Source organism: Arachis hypogaea, chromosome 3 (assembly GCF_003086295.3).
Source record: "Arachis hypogaea cultivar Tifrunner chromosome 3, arahy.Tifrunner.gnm2.J5K5, whole genome shotgun sequence".
Lineage (NCBI taxonomy): Eukaryota > Viridiplantae > Streptophyta > Magnoliopsida > Fabales > Fabaceae > Arachis > Arachis hypogaea.
This window is the reverse complement of record NC_092038.1, coordinates 85451747-85459711: the sequence shown is the minus strand read 5'-3', so window position 1 is coordinate 85459711 and position 7965 is coordinate 85451747. Positions and strand designations below refer to the sequence as shown.

The following is a 7965-nucleotide window of genomic DNA, read 5'->3' as shown; positions in this document are numbered from 1 at the left end:
CCATGCTGGACAAGAGAGGAGAGTGCTGGGTTCCTACATCAATCCAAACCCAGGAAACTATGGTAGTAGCATTCAAAAGCCAATCATCCATGCTAATAATTTTGAATTGAAGCCTCAGCTCATCACACTCGTCCAAAACAGTTGTTCTTTCGGGGGAAGTGCACAAGAGGACCCTTATGAGCATCTCACTACATTCCTAAGGATCTGTGATACATTTAAATCTAATGATGTTCATCATGACACCAATAGATTGCTACTGTTTCCATTCTCTTTGAAGGACAAAGCATCCAAGTGGCTGGAATCATTTCCTAAAGAAAGCTTGACAACCTGGGAAAGTATGGTGAATAGATTCTTGGCAAGGTTCTACCCTCCTCAAAGAGTGAATAGACTGAGAAATTAGGTGCAGACATTCAGACAGCAAGATGGTGAAACCTTATATAAAGCTTGGGAGAGATTCAAAGATCTGACAAGGAAATAGCCCCTGATATGTTTAATGAGTGGGTGTAACTGCACATCTTTTATGAAGGGCTTTCCTAGGAATCCAAGAAGGCTGTGGACCACTCATTTGGAGGATCCCTTAACAAGAAGAAGACTGTTGAAGAAGCCATTGATGTCATAGAAACAGTGGCTGACAATAAGTATTTCTATGCCTTAGAAAGATGCAATAACAGAGGAGTCATGGAGTTGAACAACATGGATCCAATCCTGGCCTAAAATAAGATGATCACTAAGCAACTAGCTGAGCTAAACAAGCAAATAGAGAAGAATCATGCTGCAGCCATCCACACTCAACCATCACCTCAATTAGAGCCAAACACAGATGAAGGAGTTAAATGGGAGGAAGTCAACTACTTGGGAAATTTATCTAGGCAAGTTAATGATCCATATTCCAAGACCTATAACCCTAGTTGGAGGAACCATCCAAATTTTGGGTGGGGAAAGTGATGACATGTCATCATATACCTATTTTTCTATGCTTTTCATACAAGAAATTGATAATTTGTGCTTAAATATTGAATGCTTTTATACTTAAATGATATATTTTTTTGATATTTTAATTTTATAAATCTTGTAGGAAATAAGAAGAAAAAGAAGCAAAGAAGCACAAAAAAAAGGAGAAAAAAAGAGCTTTGGGACACACTTTGAAGTTGGAGCACACTTTGGAGCCTTAGGCCACGCTTTTAAAAGCGTGGTCCATGACCAAATCAAAGGAGAAAACAACCAGCACGCACACTGCCCTGCCCTTGCCAAGGGCAGGGCAGAATCATGATGAAACAAAGTGAGGTTGGAGCAAATTTTCGCTAAGTTAAAATCTGGCCGCTCACAACATGACCATGCCTCCTTCAAAGGGCTATAACTTGAGCTACAGACGTCCAATTGATGTGCTTCCAGTTGCGTTGGAAAGCTGACATTCAGAGCTTTCCAACGATATATAGAAATTCATATTTGGCGTACAATTGAGGCAGGAACGGAAGGCATCTTTAAGGGCCACAAATAAGCAAAAAAAATAAACCAAGGAAAAGAAGTAGCGTGTGCATCCACCAATTTTCGAACACGGAGCTTCACTTTTGGAAACATTGCCCTGCCCTCCACAAGGGCAGGGCAGCATTTTGGTGATGCACACACGCGCACCATTCTGGCGCACCAAGGGAAGGCTCGGCAGCACCAGCAGCACGCACAGGCATCATTCTGGCACACCAAAAAGTTCTGCCCTGCCCTCGCGGAGGGCAGGGCAGCATCCTGCAGCACCAACACACACCACACGCACGCACGAGGGCCACACACACCATTTTCTGCCCTGCCCTCCACAAGGGCAGGGCAGCCTCCTGGGAGCAACATGGGCCAAAATTCAATTTAATTCAATTCCTCACCAAATTGAATCAAGGCCAACCAAAATCCATTTCTCCTCAAATCCAAAGCAAGCAAAGCCCACATCATCACTCAAAGGAACATGAATCAATTAAATTAGGATTTTCATTTTTGTAATTTGTTTTAATTGCATTTTCGTTTTTCATTTTGTAAAGCCTATATAAAGGCATCAATTGGAGCTCGAAGAAAGGAAGGCTAGCTCCACTAGGGAGTATTAGGATTTGAGAGCTCTCACTCTTAGTTTTCATTTCTGTTTTGAAATTTTGGATTGAGGTTGGAGGAATTCTGTTTCAATCTTTAATCTGAAATCCATCTTTGTTCATCTTCTGCATAATTTCTAAGAATTGAAAGTTGAATCTGCGTTCTCATTTACTGCTTCCATCTTTCTTTCTTCTTCAATCTGCTTTCTACTTTGATCAAGGAAGGAATTGAGATCTAGACTTGTTTTCTAGTCTCATTGATTCCCTGAGATCTTGTCTCTTTAAATTTCATAATTGAGCTGAGTTACTCTTCTGCTTGATTGCTCCTTACATTCTCTTGTTGAATTTTAATTCCCAGCACCCAAGTCCTTTTACTTTTCATGCAATTTAATTATTCTGCAATTATTCTAAGTGCTGCTTATTGCTTTCCTTTAAATTCCTGCACCCAATCCCCTTTACATTTAATCCAATTTACTTTTCGTGCAATTTAAGTTTCAGCTATTTTACTTTCTTGCACTTTAAGTTTTATGCAATTTTACTTTCTGCAACTTTAAATTTCCTGTCATTTACAATTCTGTTTGCTACATTTCATCCAATATCCCTTCAATGTTAGCTTGACTAAACTAATCACCCACTAAAGTTGCTTGATCCATCAATCCCTGTGGGATCGACCTCACTCTTGTGAGTTATTATTACTTGATGCGACCCGGTACACTTGCCGGTTGGATTTGTGTGTTGGAAATTTGTTTTTCCACAAAAACACCATCAAGTTTTTGGCGCCGTTGCCGGGGATTGATTAGATCAACAATGATTAAGCGGGTGAGAAGTCTAGATCAAGCATTTTCTTTGTTTTTGTTCTCTGTTCTAAGTTGAAACCAAGGTGTTTGAGTTATTGCCTCACTAAGAAATTCTGTCTCTGTGACATGAATTTCAATTTCCATTGATGTTGCATTTTACAAAATACAAATGGAGTTCAACTCATCTTATGGTCAGACAAAATTTTACGGGATATTGCCCACCATCACCACCCTCTAATGGTGGCTGGGAATATCACCAAGAATTAACAGAGTCTGAGCACTCCAATTCATGGAGATTTGCTTCAAAGACACAAGATGAGCAAGAGAATCATATGGGATACTTCCCACCACCACAAAATGATTCAAGTCATTATTCTAATGGTGGCTAGGAGTATCACCAAGGAATGAAAGAGCATTCACCCTCACATCGCCGTTTCTCATTTGAAAGTTCTTCATCACTAGATTATGCCTCAACACAGAGTTTCCTCCAAAATCCATACAAGTCATCCCATCAATCACACAACTCATTCCACACCCCACAACACAGCTTCACCACAACATATCCATGTCACCAAAATTACTCTCAACCTTCATCTCTTGAACCACCAGATGAGGATTACCTTCAAGCCATTGAAATACATAGAAAACTCGTGGAAAGATACACACAACCCCAATCCTGGAAATAAATCATCCTCAAGAAGATGAATGAGCCCTTAGAGCAAACAAGGAGGAACTTAGAACCATCAAACAGAGAGGATGAAGACCAATTTGTGGGTGAGGAACTGGAAAAGCAAGATGAGGAAGCCTCTGTGTCAAGTGAAATTTCAGTGAAAAAGGAAGAGGTGGTGGAAGTATTTGGACATGAGCCAAGGATTCTACATTCACAAGAGCCACTTGAGGTGACAATGAAACACAAAGATTTCCTCCCAGAGGCATTAATGGAAAATCATGAAGAAGAAAGGGAGGAAGACATTCAAGATAAGTCACACTCAACTGAAGTAGAGAAGTACATGAAGGAAAAGCTCATGGAACCACCAATGCAAGAGGCTCTTGATAAAGAAATCACTCCAACAATCACACAGCAACCAAAACTTGGATTCAAGGAAGTGAAGGCAATTAACAAAAGCACCAAGAAGAGTATTGTGACCAAGATATCAAGGACAATATTCAAGAAAAGGTCAACTGCAAACAATCCTCCCCCTGATCAAGCAAGCAAGCTCAACCAAGCCAATTTCAAAAGAAAGCTTGCTGAGAGGAAACCAAGAAAGGGGACACTAGCTGAAACTTCTCCCCCCTTGATGTCATTCCTCTTAACAAACTGGAAAAAGAGGAAGAAAGTGAAGAACAACATGCTAACAGTAGGTGACGTTTCTCTTCCTTGCTTTGTTTAAATTTCAATAAATTGGCATATGATTACATTCTAAGTTTGGTGTTGCCTTGCAACAATTTGTTTTCAATCCCTTTGGATGATTGCATCATTTCTATATGGAAGTGTCACACTAAGATTCTAAGTTTGGTGTGCCACTTAATTTTCTATGCAACTCATCCAGCAACATCACTTGTCTGCATAATCATATTGCCTTTACATTGTTATTTTTCTTTGTTTTGACAATTCATTTGCATTCTCCTCGTTTTAGTCACCTCTTTATTTTTAAGTTTTCTTTTATCAACTGTTTTTGTTAATACAGTATCAAGAGATCCTCATTCATGACTGATTTTTAGCTTGGTGATTGTATTCAAAAAAACGGTTTCTTTTGTTTAGTTTTATTTCAAATAAAATTGACATATGGTTGCATTCTAAGTTTGGTATTGCTATGCAACAAAATTTGGTTCAATGTTTACTAGATACTTGCATCAATTCCAAGTGAGAGTGTCACACTAAGTTTGGTGTGCCACTTATTTTTTTTATGCAATGTATCATGCACACCATCTTATGTTTGCAATCATAGTGTTTTTGTTTCTCCGTGCCTTGATTGTTATCTTTAATTTTGCTTCCAACACATGTAATGCTAACATTTCATTGTGTAAGACATTCATGATCCATCTTAGCCCCATAGCCATTATTCTAATTGTTGCTTGAGGATGAGCAAGCATTCTGAGTTTGGCAAGGGAAAGAGGAAGAATAGAGGAAAAAGGACAACAATAATGAAGATGAACTACAAGGTTGTAGAGTTCCTTTTCTTCTCTGTTTCCAACACTTAAATTGCATGATTGTCTTCATCTTTTCTGTTTACATGTGTGTATGAATAAAGCATAGCTTGAATTTTGAATTATAACATGGTGCTGTACCATTATGACTACCAACTTGAATCCTGTGGGTTCAAAAGCAATAAAACATCATGATCATAAACAAACAAGGAATTAAAGAATAATTTAGCATGTGCATACAAGTATTGGAAAGCTAGTATGATTAATTGTTGCTCAATTGCATTGGATTTTATTTAATTGATGTTTTTCATCTAGTACATTTTGTGAAATCTTTTAAAATCATGAAAACCTTGAAGAAGCAAATACAATTAAAGCAAGAAAAGAAAAAGGGAAGGAATGAGAAAGCTGAAGGCTCTGAGTACCAATGGCAATTTATTTGCTAAGTGCTTGTGGTGTTTATGTATCAAGCCAAATGCTTGAAAACAAAACACTTAGAAGTCAAGGCTAGGCTCAAGTGCAAAAGCACTCCCTCAAAGCTCAAGGCTCTGAGCATCAATGATTAGAGAGTCAAGAAAAGAAAAGAAAAATGAGCTTAATGAAGTCATCTAATTAAATGCTTGTGGTGCTTATGTATCAAGTGGTAATACTTGAAAACAAAGCATTTAGAAGTCGTAGCTTTGTTATTAACTCATGGGGCAAAGCACCCAAAAAGGAGAAGCTAATAAAAAGAAAAAAAATCAAATGCTTGTTTCAAGGAAAAATTATAAGGAAAAGATTTCATAAATTGAGCTAGATAGAAGCATCAATCATTTACATTTCTTTTGTGATTGTAGCATGCTTAGAAAACTAGCTTACCATGAACATTGAGTTGCTATTCTTCTTACCTTGGATTGTCAATCTTTATTGCATGATTCTTTTCTTGCTTGGGGACAAGCAAGGTTTAAGTTTGGTGTTGTGATGACATGTCGTCATATACCTATTTTTCTATGCTTTTCATACAAGAAATTGATAATTTGTGCTTAAATATTGAATGCTTTTATACTTAAATGATATATTTTCTTGATATTTTAATTTTATAAATCTTATAGGAAATAAGAAGAAAAAGAAGCAAAGAAGCACAAAAAAAAGGAGAAAAAAAGAGCTTTGGGACACACTTTGAAGTTGGAGCACACTTTGGAGCCTTAGGCCACGCTTTTAAAAGCGTGGCCCATGACCAAATCAAAGGAGAAAACAACCAGCACGCACACTGCCCTGCCCTTGCCAAGGGTAGGGCAGAATCATGATGAAACAAAGTGAGGTTGGAGCAAATTTTCGCTAAGTTAAAATCTGGCCGCTCACAGCATGACCATGCCTCCTTCAAAGGGCTATAACTTGAGCTACAGACGTCCAATTGATGTGCTTCCAGTTGCGTTGGAAAGCTGACATTCAGAGCTTTCCAACGATATATAGCAATCCATATTTGGCGTACAATTGAGGCAGGAACGGAAGGCATCTTTAAGGGCCACAAATAAGCAAAAAAATAAACCAAGGAAAAGAAGTAGCGTGTGCATCCACCGATTTTCGAACACGGAGCTTCACTTTTGGAAACATTGCCCTGCCCTCCGCAAGGGCAGGGCAGCATTTTGGTGATGCACACACGCGCACCATTCTGGCGCACCAAGGGAAGGCTCGGCAGCACCAGCAGCACGCACAGGCATCATTCTGGCGCACCAAAAAGTTCTGCCCTGCCCTCCGCGAGGGCAGGGCAGCATCCTGCAGCACCAACACACACCACACGCACGCGCGAGGGCCACACACACCATTTTCTGCCCTGCCCTCCACAAGGGCAGGGCAGCCTCCTGGGAGCAATATGGGCCAAAATTCAATTTAATTCAATTCCTCACCAAATTGAATCAAGGCCAACCAAAACCCATTTCTCCTCAAATCCAAAGCAAGCAAAGCCCACATCATCACTCAAAGGCACATGAATCAATTAAATTAGGATTTTCATTTTTGTAATTTGTTTTAATTGCATTTTCATTTTTCATTTTGTAAAGCCTATATAAAGGCATCAATTGGAGCTCGAAGAAAGGAAGGCTAGCTCCACTAGCGAGTATTAGGATTTGAGAGCTCTCTCTCTTAGTTTTCATTTCTGTTTTGAAATTTTGGATTGAGGTTGGAGGAATTATGTTTCAATATTTAATCTGAAATCCATCTTTGTTCATCTTCTGCATAATTTCTAAGAATTGAAAGTTGAATCTGCGTTCTCATTTACTGCTTCCATCTTTCTTTCTTCTTCAATCTGCTTTCTACTTTGATCAAGGAAGGAATTGAGATCTATACTTGTTTTCTAGTCTCATTGATTCCCTGAGATCTTGTCTCTTTAAATTTCCCAATTGAGCTTAGTTACTCTTCTGCTTGATTGCTCCTTACATTCTCTTGTTGAATTTTAATTCCCAGCACCCAAGTCCTTTTACTTTTCATGCAATTTAATTATTCTGCAATTATTCTAAGTGCTGCTTATTGCTTTCCTTTAAATTCCTGCACCCAATCCCCTTTACATTTAATGCAATTTACTTTTCGTGCAATTTAAGTTTCAGCTATTTTACTTTCTTGCACTTTAAGTTTTATGCAATTTTACTTTCTGCAACTTTAAATTTCCTGTCATTTACAATTTTGTTGGCTACATTTCATCCAATATCCCTTCAATGTTAGCTTGACTAAACTAATCACCCACTAAAGTTGCTTGATCCATCAATCCCTGTGGGATCGACCTCACTCTTGTGAGTTATTATTACTTGATGTGACCCGGTACACTTGCCAGTTGGATTTCTGTGTTGGAAATTTGTTTTTCCACAAAAACACCATCAGAAACCAATAAGCCCAAGGCCAAGACCATAAAACTCATAATTCCAACCAGAACACCTACCAACAATCCAATTCAAGATCATATCAACACCCATACAACAAGC

The 7965-nt window shown here is 38.6% G+C and overlaps 1 non-coding gene across 1 annotated transcript; it reads right to left on the bottom strand.

Moving 5' to 3' along the window:
* Nucleotides 1–385: 385 nt before the first annotated feature.
* Nucleotides 386–492, bottom strand: LOC112793024 (small nucleolar RNA R71). The gene has a single exon (XR_003197736.1). It is a non-coding gene; the product is annotated as a small nucleolar RNA R71 (small nucleolar RNA).
* Between the last annotated feature and the right edge of the window lie 7473 nt (nt 493–7965).